Raw genomic sequence first — 15,899 nt, forward strand, 5'->3', positions numbered from 1 at the left:
ACTACTTAGCATTCAAAAGACCAATACCAGCAGACACAAAACACCTTTATCAGTGGTCCAGAGTGTGAAGGATTTTAATTGTGTTAAATTATTCTATCCTGACAAAATATTAGCATTTTAGATAAATTAGCAAACCCCAGCTTTTATCTCCATCTCTGGAAGTTAATATTTCAAACACGGCCCCGCGGTTCTGCATAGAGCATAAGAGAAGGTGTTTTATGTTTCACCCCGAGGGTTGTATAACAGGTTTATGATGTGAAGCTTTCTTTTCAGATGACCATCAGGCACTGGGAGTGTTCGAGGTCTTTAATCAAAATTTACTGGACTGTCCGAATATATGAGCAGTTTTATTGATGCATTAGCAAAAGGATGAATGTCTTTATTGAAACGCAGCCGAGGGATGATGGAGACCCGCACTCAAAGTTTTCAAAACAGATCGCTTTAGAGCCCGAGAAGCGCTCTGCATCATTTTCCTCAAGGGTTCTCTGGAGGAGAGCTAATCAGTCTGAGATTCTTTACGTGTTCCTACACACCAACTCTGCTTCTCTGCTATAGCCATCAAAATAATTTACACCCACCTCATTTCTGTAAGGAAGGAAAACAAGACGCTGGTGCTCTGAGGTGGAACACAGTTTTCAGTCCATCAGTCTAGTTTGAAACTTTTATATCTTTCTGTTTTCCCCCAGAGTGTAAATATAATAGACGTAGTGACACATTTCTCTTGCTCACTCTTCAAAATGGGAAACACAAGAGAACATATCACTCAACTAGAGAAAAAGGTGTCTTTATATGTGAGAAAATGGCTAGAAGACAAAAGCTATCCATTAAACTTGCTCAATTCTACAGTCAGAATGATAATAATTACATGGTTTAAAACCAATCAAACCCTGATAAACATTTCTAACACCAATTAGAGACCATCAAAGGGCAAATTTAAAACACCTTGAACCAACAACTGTGACTTTCATTTAGATCCTTTTTGTCTTTGGAGGGCAAAACAAAATGGACATTAAAACAGTTCTGGAATCTGTTCTGCTGTTTTTCTTTGAAGGTTGTTTCTAAAGACCTTAATGAAGCTGGATGAGACAGGAAGCCTTCTTGCCAAGTCTCTCTCATCCCATCCAACTGGACATTCTGCACTTACATGATCCCGAATGATAAGATATAATTGAATGAACTCAAAACACGGCCAAGAAGCAGACCCCCCACTGGATCCACACAAGACCCCAAGCGCTTGCAGTAATGGCTTCGTTAACAGCCCGCTCTTCTGCTACATAATGACCCATGAAGAAACCCTCCTGCGAGCCAGTAGCTCAATGTATCCGCTCGCTTTTTGGCCTGCTCCCGAAAACGTGCTCTGACACTGACAGAGTGGGACAGGTGGTGGAGGCTGGAGCGGACGCCGAGGCTGATTGATAAACAGTCGCTCGCCGCTGCCGCAGGTCGACGTGCATCTGGCGCGCTCCCGCTGAGAACTAGATCCGCTGGGAGGGGTCGTCGGACATCTTGCAGGTCAAAACTGGACCAACCGAGCTGAAACTTGCCATCTGAAAGTTAATTTCACCTGCTGAGTGCTTGATTGGTCACTGTGTATGGTGAGTCCATGTGATTCAGCAGATTTCATCAGCCAGTCAATCCATCATGATATTACAAGACACAAATGCCACACAAATGCTTTGCTACCTTCCAAGCCATCATCAGACAGTAATACAGTTAAGATTAAATCTCAGTTGTTTCAAATTTACATGAAGTTGAAAGGTAGATTTAACTGTATAATGTCTGAAAATAAATGATGCAACACACTGCTTTATTTCAGTCAAAGTTACTTCAAATCTCCATAACGCAGGGCCGGAATGGGACTCAGTTTCTGGAATTCCATGTCTTAGACTGATCCTCTTTAGATAATGACCTATTGCTTTTAATATTATGTAAATTGAAACAAAGCTTCCAAGTTATGGGGCATCTTATCATGGAAATATTTAAATTATTCAACATACACCATGACATCACACAATTTTCTGCCTTGACAGAACAGTGGTTTGGCCTCATTTGATTTTAAAAACTGCAAGGTTTTAAAATCAAGTTCCAAAAATAAAGCTATGTTCTGTTTACTCTAACACTTTTAATAAAACTGGCAGATTTAAGTTAAGTTCATTGAAAAATTCTTACTGTAGCCTCAGAACTATGAGGCTAAATGTCAGAATTCTTTTTCTTTTTTCAGTGGCTATAATCTTCCACAGGAACCAACTCCTTGGTTCAATAAAAAAAAAAAAAAAAAAAAAAAAAAAATTCTACTGGTATGAATAATATTGGGCATATGCCCAATGTTATTTATACCAGTGGAAATACCAGTGGAAATTATTTGGAACTGTATATACATTTCCAAATTAAACTTGGCTAAATAAAGAAGGGTTTATACATTTCTACAGGGCTGAGGTTGAGGCTTTGTGTAGAATACAATTTCCATCCAATAATTATGGCCATAAATTTCATATTAGTTTGCAATTTCTAATTAATGTTTCTAAAGAACTAAACTCTTAAATGGGGTGGAGGTATCATGCATTTTCCAGGCACACAGTTCTCTTTTATAGCAGAATCAAGTAACTATGTTGCCTTCAGTTCTTTTGAAAATGCTGTATATATTAAAAACAACTAAAAACAAATTTAGTTTTGCAACTTGATGCCTTGAAACAGGTCGTTTAGGACCGTTCTTAGGAACTCAGCAGACATGATGTTCCACCAAGTGTTTATTACTTGCTGCTGTCCCTAGTCTATAGGGGAAGGTGCAGCGAAGAGGTGCTTTGTGGGGTGGAAATGTGAGGTGAAGTTAAAAAATCTGGAGTTTGTGTTCTACATTCCATCCATCATGCTTGACATTTGGCTTCTCAGCATGGGGAGCTGAAAAATTCAGGAGAATTTCCCATACATTGGAAGAAAAAATAAACTAAAAAAAAAAAAAGTAATTTGGGTTTATTTAAGATGAGTAAGCCAGAGCAGTGATATCTTAATTTGGTTCGCAAACAACATTTTAAAGTCTCTGTGGGTTTAGTAAAATAAAAAAAAAGTTATTTATGATGGATTTTAGCTCTAACATATGTTCACACATTGTTCTTCACTGTTTTAGTGAAGAACAACTGATGACTCCCGATGTCTTTATTCCTCATTCATGAGATTTTAAAACATTTTAATCAGAACCCCAGTGGAGGACTTAGCTAAACAAATCAAGAGGAGAATGTGACACAAATACATTAGATCTCCAGAAAATGACTCCAAATGAATGCTAATGTTCTCAGTTTGATGTATGAATGAGAAAATATTTCGACCTTTAACACAGTACTATTGTGATAATGACAAAATTATTCAAAAAACTATTTTATTACTTATGTTTTAGGTAACTGACAGTGCCAGAAACACAAATATTGTTCCTGACAAAGAAAAAATTCCCAAATGAAATAAGCTTCTTCAGGAGGTCACTTTTAAAAAAGGTGATTTATATCACTAAACCACACACTGTAGCTAAATTAAAATTTACTGATACTTATTGCTGCTCTCACCAAACAAACAGTGTAGAAAATAGCAAAAATAACATTTCTGGTCATTCTGCCAGTTTGTTTTTCATTTACCATCACTAACTGAAATTTATCAGTGATAAATCAAAATTCTCAGGTACAGAAATTTCTCACGATACTTGACAAATGATACAATAAATGCCCACCCCTTCCCATCATTTGAATGTGAACGTACTGTACAAGAGATACTGCATGGAAGTGTATTAGAGAGTAAGCAGACTCTAAATTAGGGGTGTGTAAAGTGTGGCCCGGGGGCCATTTGTAGCCCTCTGAGTAGTTTTGAGTGGCCCTAGATGCTATTTAAAAATGGTTTATATAGTATTCCAGCAAATGAAGCCCAAGCGTTAATTCAAACTGGAAAACTCTTCATCTTACCTACCCAGCCAATCACATCATTAAGCTCCTCCTTCACGGCCTATTGGCGCCAGTCTTCTCATCTCCTCCAATCATCTGGCTTTGCTTCCTTCATTAAGTCCGGCGTCTCTCTGCACTTGCTCCTCGGTTAAGCTTCCACCCACCTCCACCCCTTCTCCACCTCCAACTCTTGACTTCTTCAGTACTCTTCAGTCTTTCAGCGTTCTCTTCACCACCCACCGGTGTCCGGGCCCTGGGGGGGAGACATCTCTAATCCTTATCCACAGAGGCTCGTCCTCTCTGACTGTGGTTACAAGTGCCAAAGATTATTATTTGTCAAATGAATTTTCTCTCTGTGTGAGTCTATCCAGGTTGAAGTGGAGCTCATGGAGATGGAAAGTTTTTGTGTTTTTATTTGTATAAAATTTTCTATGACAAATTTATATCTTAAATAGAAAATTTTAGGTACAATACAAGTGCTTTTCTTTCATTAGCCGTGGTTTAATTTTTATTTTTGGCTTTTAATGTTAAGCAGGGGCCACAAATCTCTAGCAACTTTTTACTCAAAAACAGACTTGGTCACACCCAATAATTTAGATGGTCTAAATACAGTTAAGGCTTTTCAAAGACATTAGAATAAAAAACCCCCTGATATCTTGACCAACAAAATATCAACCAAATTGTACAAAAAGTTAGACATCACTGCTCTAAATGGAGGACAGTTTGACCTCTTTTTTTCCTGCCACTGTCTACACTCTCAATGTATGAAAAGACTTTAGATTGACTGCGCAGGAGGACAGAGGGGCTGAAGAGACAGCTCCAGAGTTTTCCGTCATGGCCGAGCAGAGCCGGTCCTTCACTCGGTCAGGGAGGCTGAGAGGACGTGTCGACGCCCGCTAATGTCGGATCACTTGTCGGCTCGGCGGGGGCGGCGGGGCGCCTGCCAAGTGGAAGCTTGACCTCGTCTAAAGGGGGATCTTGTAGGGTCATTAGCTGAAATAATTGATTATTTATAGTCAGATCAGCGATGCCCTTGATAGCCAGCAGCGGGGCGGACGATTGCTCAGCTGGCTGGTGGCAGTGGATAAATCAAACACTGTTTTCTTTCTTTCCTAATCAGGCGACAGAGCGCTGAGCTGAATGGAGAAACAGGAGGAGGCGTTAATAATGCAAACAGATGTGGATTAAGAGAAGACAGCAGCTGAATTCACTTTTACTTCATAGGAAATGAAACTTAATACACGTTATTGGTTAAATGAAATATACAATCTTTTAAGAGTTACATTTGAGAAAATCCTACAGTAATTGGCTGTAAATATGCTTTATCTGACTATATGTTGTTTCTATGACGACATCTTCCTGAACTCCACTAAACTAAAAGTGGACTTGATATGAATAAAACAGTTTTTCTTTTTTCCTTTTAAAAACTAAGTCCTTGAATGTGAAGAGGGAATTTTAAATTTTGCTGAAGCTAAAAATACCAACTTAATATAAGAACTCATTTAGTTGGTTTTCAGTTTTGACAGATTTTCTGGATATGCTGTGATTAGGTCAAAGCAACAATGTTCTTTAAGATTTTTGTTTTTCTTTTTTAAATAATTGAGCCAATTTCGCAGCGTGCAGCCCTGCTCTTCAGCTTGCTGGACTTTCCATTGATGTACAGAAACTGGAACCTACAATACAAAAAGTTTTCACTCTAACATTTTTCACATTTAGTCACAATATTATTATGTCACTTCAATGTGTTTTATTGGGATTTTGTGTGATAGAACAAAAGTAGATCAGAATCCTGAAGTTGCAGGGAAATGATGCAAAAATTATGGCAACCAAGAAACTATGTTACCTTCGGCAGTTATGATAATTCTTTATATATCAAATATTACAAAAAAATTACTTTGTTATTTAAAGCCTTGAAATTGGTTTGTTAAAAACTTCTGCTCTTTCTGAAACTGCAGCTCCAAGGAGCAGGTATGTCTCGAAGGCGGGGCTAGATCCACCCAGGCGTTTTGCACAGCTGAATGGTTGTTATGGGGAATTAAAGTACTTCTTAAGCATGCGTGATAGAATCAATACAACACTCCAGGCATATTTTGATGAGGCAATAACATTATAACATAATGTAAAGCTCATAAAAGTTGATTTTACTTAATATAACCCCTTTATCAAACTACCCTCTCGTAAGTTCATGGTTTCATGATTCCATAATTTAATTCCAATGACCGCAAAAACCTTCTTCTTAAGCTCTTTTTTTAAACAGCTAGTTAAATGAAACTGGTCCAAAAAAAGACTCTTCTTTATCTACATAACGCAGAATATCATCATAATTTCAGCAAACAAAGAAAATCCAGACAGAAGTGTTGCTCCATCTAGTATCTCTGCGTGATTTTAAACGACACCATTAAACCAGCCTGTAATTCTAATTTCCATCCAGGCTCTCACGTACGCGACCATGATGGCTTCCAGGAGCGAGAGCAGGCTGGACACTCACAGCTGGTATAGACAACTGGTGGGGGAGCAGTGGACTGACGCAGACAGACAGAGGGAGCTTTATTACGAGGCATCACAGGTGAGTGTCCCGGCAACAGCAGGACGTGGTTTATGTCGGCTCGTTTTATCTCCGACTTGGTGAATAAAACATCAGCCTGGGTCTGCCGAGGGGCCCAGGTTGAAACTGATCAGAGCCGCGGCCAAATTCAGTGTCAAGTAATGTCAGTAAAACAATATCAATAACACAAAGTTCAGCACCAGAAGGACGTGCCAGGGTTCAATCCTGCTGAAGAGCCACTGTTGGAGTCAATTTTATCCATCTGTCTGCCTATATTCATCCGTCTGGGGCTGCAAATGAGCCGCATTTTCATGACCAGTGGAGAAATCATTTATTCAGTGAATCCATTATCTCTTATGCTTTGGAGAACTTTGGGAAAAAAAAAAAACTTCTAATCTTTTAATTCTGCCTAACAAAGGATGAACTCAACTATTGTCACCTTCCTAAAATAATGATTTAGGTTGTTTTGCCAAAAGTGATTTTTTTTGTAAAAAAAAAAAAAAAAAAAAAAAAAAAAAAGAACACCTTTTTAGCTACATGACAGTCTAGTTAAAAAAAAAAAGAAAAAGGAAAAAAAAACACTTTTGGCAAAGAATGGCTTAGGCCATTATTATTTTAGGAAGGCGGCAGTAGGCTGGTCTTTAGATCAGTTTAAAAATAACAGGGGATGTTTGGCTCTTTATTAGTTTAAATTTCAAGAATTACATAGTCACTCCCAAAATACTTTATTCCAAAAAGAAATGTATCTTCAAAGAGTTGTGGATGGTGATGCTGTGGGTAGGAAGTACCTCCAGTAGCAGTCATTCTTACACCACATCTGAAAAGCCTCTGACTGAAGAGACTGTTGCTGTCATTGACATGCTAACAGCTCAATATCCGGATAGCAGAGATGATATTCCACTGCTTTTGAGATGATAATCAGCTGCTTGCAGTTGTAAAGACCATACCTTGTTGCCATGGTTACGAATCCTTACTGTCCGGAAGCAAATAGTAAGGGCAAAACTCCTTCAGGCTTCATCCAAAATCAGAAGAACAATTAACCAAAAAATGAGCAAAAAAGTTGACTTAAAAAGTAAACGAGAGCTAACATAGCACAGCGATTCAAACAGGCTGCTACTGTCAGAAGTGAAATCCTAGATGACAATTACAAGAATACTTGTTGTCAAATTGTAACTTTGTTGGAAAAAAAACTTGAAGTCCATATCCAGAAAATGAGTCTCCATGTTTGAAAATCCCAGGAACCTTCACAGAGTTCCTGTCTATTAGAAATTCAGAACAATTTCACTGACTGTCCAAGAAAAAGCACCAGTCAGCCAATTTTCTGCAAAGTTAAGAGATTAATACATTTTGAAACTCCATTTTAATGCATCATGCTGCTGGTTTTTAACAGTCTGTCTAATTTCTTCCTCAAGTTCTGTTTTTGTTTTGTTTTAATCAAAATGGATCTGGAGGATCAGTTAATGCCTCATGTACTCAAAGACACAACAGATGTCTGTCATCAACATAAGAAAAAAGTAAAAGCTTTGATGAATAGAAACACATAAGAAAAAGGAATTCATGTCCATTTTTTTTAGGGGGGGAGAGGTTCAATTTGTCTTCATTCTCTTGGTTATAAACTGGAAGTTTTGCATTTTTACCCAGAAATCTGCATTCCTGATTCAATTTAGTTCAACTTCTTTCTGATAGTTATGTTAATAAGGTAGAACTTTCTTGATGGATTATGGTAAATAATGAGCTGCTAAGAAAAGAATATGCAACGAAGAAAATGTTGATTCATCAGTTGCCATGGTGATTCTCACTTACAAAAGACAGACAAGAACTTAAACTTTACACAAACCATCACTGTGCGAAAAGTCTGACATGTATTAAAAGATTTTCTTGAACCATGAGTAGCAAAGTTTTTTTGTGGTCACACTTGCACATTTGTTTCATGTCTGTTGAGTTTTATGTGTGATATATGAAAGGTCAAACAAACCCTACAGTTTTAGATTTGAAAGAAACCTTCAGAGCTGAAATATAAGGGCAGTGAGTTAGAGCTCAGAGATGCCTACTCTGCTTTCTTGGATGATTTGACAGAAAACCATAAGTCCTACATGAGAGAAAGACATACCAAATGAAAGGAGACAAACATGCCTACATTTTGATATGCAATCGGTACACGTGTTGATAAAACTAGAGCATCAAAGTTGTGTAAATCAAGTTTCAGATTTTTTGACAGAGTCGAAACCTTGAGTGTGACATCATCACCGCATTGAGCTGAACATTCCACTGAAAACAAAACGTCTAAGGCATAAAAAATAAACTGCCAAGGTGTAAATGTCGTAAAAGCGATTAAGATGGTAATTCGGTTCCTTAAAGTCCAGCTTTCTGATACCTGCTATGACTTTACATCATGTTTGTACTGTAAATGATGGGAGAGCAATGGAGCTCCAAAGTTGGCTGATGTGATGGTAAAGCAGACATCACAGTCACAGATAATTGAGATATTTTTATGTTTGTGTCTAAACTGAGATTTTTTTTTTTTATTGGTTCAGATTTGCTAAACCTAACTGCGTTATTTTCCTGCCTGATGATGAATCCTCCTGAATATTCACAGCAGACCGAAGGGCAACCGCTTGTTTTTTACTTTTACATCTGAAATGCTAATGACCGGAATGTGGGCTTGTCTTTGAGAAGTTGGCTTTGGCATTCATGCTCATCATTGTAAATAAGTGCTTTCATAAGTGGCTCATTATTTTATAAAATCCATTATCAAACAACTAAATAAAGCTTTTTCTCTCTCTAAAGAACATTGTTGGATTCCCTGTTTAAATGTCAAAGCAGTCACTTCAGTGGTGGTTTGTTCTCCACTTGAAGTGGACTCACGCTCTAACTGCATTACAACCGGAGGAGACGGCGGCGGCTGAGTTACTACAGATAATTAAGCTGTGACCTTTAACAGCAGTCAATCTGCTGGTCTCATTGTTGCAAGGACACCGCCTGGGCGCCACGTAAACACACACACACACACGGACACAATCGAGCAAAAAACACGTTTGCATTCACCCCTGAACTCTGGGTTGTGCTCTTCAGACTCGCAGATAACGCAGTGCGGCTCCTCGCCAACTCAGCCGCTATTGTCTCCTGACAGCGTTTGTTGCTTTTTCTATCATTGTCTAACCTGTCAGGTTCTGCCAAAATATGTTTTCTGTCTCCCCCATGGCTCTGTGCACACACGTTTCCTTCCAATTATCTGAGGAGAGAGGCAGGAAGAAAACTGGGTTGATAAATCTGAGGAGCTTTTGACAGAGGAATGTTTCACAATTCTGCTGCCTCCTTCCCACCTTTCCCTCCCTTCCTTACTTTTATTTTTCATGTTTCATTTTTCCTCTGTGTCACATGCCTCAGCCCTAGCTACCCAACAGCTCTTTGCCCAGTGTGCATCTCAGACTGAGGGGTTACGTGACTTGCGGTGCAACAAAAGGTGAGCTGGACTGTATTTTAAGAAAAACAAAAAGCAAAAAAAAAAGCAAGAAGCGAATTCTAATTAGAAACATATGTGCATACCTCTATGAGGCTACAATTGTTGGCTGTGTGATTTGTCTGTTTGTGCATATTTGCGTGTTTTAGCTCGAGCCATCTGCCATTCTTCAGCTTTATTCAGAGGAACAATGCCCTGATGAAATGAACACAGTAATTAAGCTGCAGCAATGTTTCACAGCTGCAAAGAGATGAGACAACAAGAAACAGAAATCACAGTGTACTAGTTTAAATTAATGCCAAAATACTTTTGGCTTCAATTAAAACTGTGGAAGAAAGACTGGAGAGTTCAATATAAATGGGAAAATTGTAAAAAAAAAAAAGTTGCATTATTATGTTAATTTATACATCAAATCTGGGCAATGAAAGTAACTCAAACTATTTTATGAAATGTGATGAATTTAGTCAAAACAGAAGAAGATTAAATTAAAGAAATTTAAATAAAATAATATAAAATCAGAAGAGTGGCATAAAATTATAAAGATCTGTCAATTTAACTTCTTTCAATGACAACGTGATTTAAGTTTTGATAAATTACAAATTACAACAAAAATCTTTTGTGGTAAATGTTTTCACTTTTCATTTATTCTTGAAAACAATCCCCATTTGCTAATGGAATGGCACTTATTTTTCCACTATAGCTTTGTACAAGTACATTTCATTCAATTGCATTATAGGTCATGAAGAAAGTGCATTTTATGTTGACAAATTGTTTCTGTGATGATATGGCCTCATGTTTTTATGGCCGCCCAGAAGGGTAAACAGCCAAAAAAAAAAAAAGAATAGTCACAGTGGAAATTATGCTAAAACTGTGGGATTCCAAATGTGCCAAAAACAAACGTTAAATGTTCATGTGTGGACTGTACTAGTCTGATCAAGTTGTGAGTTGTGAGTTTGCATTTGGGTGTGTCTGTGTAACTGGCAGCAGTGCTTCTGTGGTATTTTCAGCTCCTTTCAGGATTAGGTTTTTAGTATCTCTGTCACTTTAAATCCAAATAAGCTAAAATGGTGGTTGCAAACTGATGTGCAATTATACAACCGTACATCTTAGGAAAGAAGAAAAGTAGAACTTCCTGCACAACCAATAAGGATGTGGTTTCAGGATGGTAAATCAACAACCCTGGTCTTTTCCAACAGCTAGGTTAGAGTGCATGTAGCAGCAAAACCTGCTGACCAAAAGTACTGGAGCTCAGTTTGGGTTGTTGGGCAACAGGCGGACTTTGTTGAGGTTGGTAGGTGAGAAGCAGTCCCTACTATTTTGTGACATTACAGTTGGAAGCTTTTTTAAACAGATCATTTTCCACATACCAAAAAACATTAACTTACTGACCAAAAACAGTTGGGTGTTTTTTGCAAGTAGTACAAACCCAAATAGAAAATGTTCTAAATAATGGATCCTCTTTAATGCTGATTTTGTTTCAATTTACTGAATAAATTTGATCAAGTGAAAGCTTGTGTAGGACTTTGCAGCAGTAAAGTGTCCTTCATTGTTTTTACCTTATCAGTGTTAAATATGTACAAAAATGGTAAAATAAGGGAAAAAAGATACTAAAAATCTGAATTATACAGATTTTATTTCTAAAAATATTTAGAAATAAAATGACTGATATTAAAATACATTTCTTTTAAATCCAGTATAAACTGAAGCAAGTCGGACGGCAGCTGTGTTTCCGGGCCCAGCTGATAGCAGTATTTACAGGGATTCAAATGATCCTTCGAGGGGAATGCTATCTCTTTCCAACCAATTGGGAGCAGCGCCAAAGCAGCTGCAGCGAAGGTGCACTTTCCTCGCTGGCTAATGACCATAAAGTGAATATACATCTCCTCACCGTCCTGACCACTAAATCTGCAGAGAATAGCCCTTCCTCCCATCATCACAGCTTCCCACTGCAGAGATGATATAATGGGATCGTAAAAATGTGGTCTGGAGGGAGGCGGAAACTCTCACCTCTTTTTCCCGCGTCTGTGGTATTTTGTTTTTCCCAGGAGGTTTTCTGAGCCCGGCTTTTATTTCCCGACTTGCCTGTTTGGGTCTCAGAGCGCAGCGGGCCGCGATGAGCCCGTCGCTCCGGTTCACATCCGTCACAGTAATGGTTCCTGTCCTCGCTCGGAGCCCTGTGGCCGCCACTGAATAGAACCAGAGTAATTTATTTACATTGCACCCATTATCATATATTCCTGGTTTAGTCTCATCTACACTGAATATTAAACCGAATGGTGCCTGCAGGTACTATTATGCCTTTTAAGCCTAGAAATAAATCTGCTAACACAGCCTGAACAGGACAGTTATTCTTTAGTCTGAGTAAAGATGGTATTGAACATCTTTTAGGCTGATAATCGTTTCTCACCTGCTTAAAAGTGATGATTTAAACACAAAACTCCACAATAAATTTCAGTGAGTTGAAAAAAAGATTCTCTGCTAAAGGAGTGAAATGTATTGATAAAAATTTAAGGTGGAAGTCAAATGAAGGGGTGTTGCTAAGAGACTTTTGCCCTTTAAGCTACGTTCTCACATCACAACTGATATCCTGATATCCTTTCATACTACTAATTAGCCAAGCCAAGTGTATGTATAAGCAGAGGACATTTCCAAACTATTAATCCACAGAAAAAAGGAATCTTGACAAGTGGAAAACATTTAAGATGGTTGCAAATGTTTCCAGGAGTGGAAGTATCTGCAAATTCTCCCCAAGATCAGACAGAAATTAGTGAAATGGATGTTTTACAGGCCCCAGGTGGCATCTTTAATTCAAAAAGTTTGCAAACATGGATCTGAATAGATGGGAAAATTGAAATAATTATTTTCTGTGGACAGACAAGAGCAAAGTTTTTGCATTTGGAAAACCAAAACTCATATCAGCACCACAACCTCATAGTAACGGTAAACATGGCAGGTGTTGGGAAGGGCTGATCTTTCCTGCATGTTAACCTTTTATTGTTTAGGTACATTAAAAGCACAAAAAATAATGAAACCAAACAGCATTCACACAAATTTATGACCAGAGAATTTTTTAAATGAACCGAGCCGTTCAGTCAGAAAACAAGCTGATACTTTGAACCAGAAGACAGTGAAGCAGGAAGGAGAGATGTGGGGAAAATCAGTGGACTGTTGGCGAGGGAACAGGAGCAGAAAAGAGAGCTAGAGAAAAACTGCAAGAACATGAAGATGTTGAAAAGTGAAAGCTGGGTAAAAAAGTGACAACATAATTGGGGAAAGGAAAGGCTCTGTTCAGCCCCCTGGGCAACGACACCACATTCACAGAAATATATGTCCCATATGGTTATTAAATATCAGTTTTTGATAAGATTTTTTGTCACAGCTCAACATTTCACACCAGGGAAGAAAAATTAGAGTCATTCCATCATTTGAAAAAGCAAGAAACTGTGACATAAAAGGCTTCGATTTTAAAAGACTCCGCAAAAGACATGCCTGAGTTTCATGTTTTAAATTAATTTAGCTTGAGCTCAGGTTCAACCTCTTACAGTTTAATCTTATAATATAGCTTCCTGAAACTCTAAAGAACAAGGGAGAATACATGACATTATCATGTGTTCAAGATCTAGAAAATACAAAGAACATCTGTTTTCACAGTAGACTAGCAAAAGTAGCAGTATCCATACAAAACATGTTCATCACATTTTTTGCACAAAATTGAGATTTCAGTTTGTCAGTTCTGCCTGTGTTCACTTCCTTTCAGAATGAGATGTTTTGAAGTCTTGTCTCTTTAAATTCAAACAAACTGCTGCTGGCCACACCCCCCAACTCAATGTTTACATTTGCACATGAAAATAGCTGCAAACAGAGGAGCAATTATCTACCTGTAAGTCTTTGACAAGCAAATGTTGAGCCTCCTGCATAACCACAATGAATGCAGCAAGTGATTTCTCAATGGCAAGTCAACAACAAACATTTATCTTTTCTAGCAACCATTGTACAGTGTTAATAGCAGTAAAACCAGCTGACCAAATGTCCTTTAGCTCAGCTTGGGTTGCTAGGTAACCGACTGGTCTTGACTGGATTGCTAGGTGAGGGGCGGTGCCTGGTGATTTGTCATGTTACATTTGGAAAGTTTTAAAAATGGTTCATTTTCCAGATAACAAAAAACATGAATTTATTTTTTTTTTCCGTTTTGTTTTTTTATGCACTTGTGCTGTTTTCAGAAGCAGTAGAGACCCAAAGAAAAACATTCAAAATATGAATTTTGCATAATATGTTCACTTCAGCTGGTCCTTGATCACAACTCCCTTTGATTCAACAAATCATAGGGTTTGTTTTGGATGCTGATTGGATAGGAAGACAAGCAGTTCAGTTTTAGAGCGGTTTAGTTGGAGGTTGCTGTAGTCAAGTTGGGATAAAATCTGATGATACCTGATGTAATAAACAGCCACTTTCTTAAAAGATTATTTTCCATTTCTATCCAAGAGAACAGAAGGAGACTTGTGTTTTCAGCACCTTTCCCCCAATCAGACAGGAAGCTCTGACAGATTAATTTGTAAATCCGCTTGAGCTGGAGGACAAATGAAAGTCAGAAGCCATACAATTACTACCAAGTTTATTGTCCCCTCATCCGCCGACTGGAACGCCAGCGCCTCTGATGCTCTTTTCTTTCTTGCATTAAGGGAGCGGAAGCTGTTCCAGGCCAGACGGATCCTCTGCATTACAATTGTGATCGCTGAATCCCTCTCACATGAAGCACTTTTTATGAAGTGGGCCCTTTGATGTCGCTATCTGCACCCGCACTGCTGTATACATTAAAGTCTTAGTTCTCTTGCACAGGATTATGGCAGAAGAGTGACTTTACCGTCCTTAACTGTAGTAAAAACACCATGTAGGTTTCCCACTGTGATTTAGCACATATACTCATATGTGCTAAATCACAGTGGGAAACCCCAGCTTTTTATTTTAACCATGGGTTATTTTTTAGCGTGAGCCTCAATAAATTTTTTTTCTAAAGTAGCCGTTATTCCCTTGAGGGTTTTTTTTTTTTTACTTATTCCCCCTAACTCCATTTACAGGGATGATTAGACTTTTGTTTTAGTTGTTTTCTATATAAAATTACAAATAAGAGTAAAAAAAAAAGTTTCTTCTTGCTTAACCAAACATAGTCTTTATGAAATGTTCTCAGTGTTCAAAGGTTTGTTTTGATACTAATCAGATTTAACATGAAGCTTAGGCACAAATTCAGTCTGGAAGACTCTTGCTACACCTGCCTCATCAATCAGCGCCTCCCCCTCATCTCCCTGGATCTATCAGCGCTGGATCGAGCCTCATCATGGCCAATCATCGATCAAGCTCCAGTTGATAAGGACCTTCATCCATGGCCTCCTCCGCTTACCAGCTGCGATCAACCCACCTCCACCCCATCTCCACCTTCCGCTCCTGGCTGGTCAGGCACACATCCTTCTTCGACCTCCACCACCAGTACGGGCCCTGGGGGGATTACATTCCTATGCAGTATCAGGAATGTTTATCGAGCTTATCACAGTTTCAGTTCGACGTCCTTGGCCTGAACGCCAAAGAACTTTAATGTTTACTTGTCAATAAACGTTTAAATCGCTTTCTTTCTCTGTCTGAGTCTCTCCAGATTGAATTAGTACTGCACTAAATATTGGGCATTTGTTCATACATTCTACTCAAATAGGTCAGCTGTGCAGTTATTTAAAAAAAAGATCGTGCGGTCCAAAGGTTGCTCGAAATGTTCAATGTTCTTAAAATTTTAATTAATTGTTCAATAGTGTCAATATTTGCAAAAGTAGAATTTGCAAGTTTAAGTTTGCACCACTAATTAATAAAAGTGAGAATATTTACTTTTAATGACTGTAATTATACAGACATTATATAGTGTCTGTGATGGAAAAAAGTATGTTGGTCTTTCAAAATAAAGTTTAAAAATACTGGTCAAAATTAAAAA

At 38.2% G+C, this 15,899-nt stretch overlaps 1 long non-coding RNA gene across 1 annotated transcript in view; it reads right to left on the reverse strand.

The window, feature by feature from the left end:
• LOC107837799 (uncharacterized) overlaps positions 1 to 15,899 on the reverse strand; it is a 62,187-nt gene that overhangs the window by 18,845 nt on the left and 27,443 nt on the right. The gene's annotated exons all lie outside the window — the stretch shown is intronic.

This window comes from Poecilia formosa, unplaced genomic scaffold (assembly GCF_000485575.1).
Source record: "Poecilia formosa unplaced genomic scaffold, Poecilia_formosa-5.1.2 Scaffold177, whole genome shotgun sequence".
NCBI lineage: Eukaryota > Metazoa > Chordata > Actinopteri > Cyprinodontiformes > Poeciliidae > Poecilia > Poecilia formosa.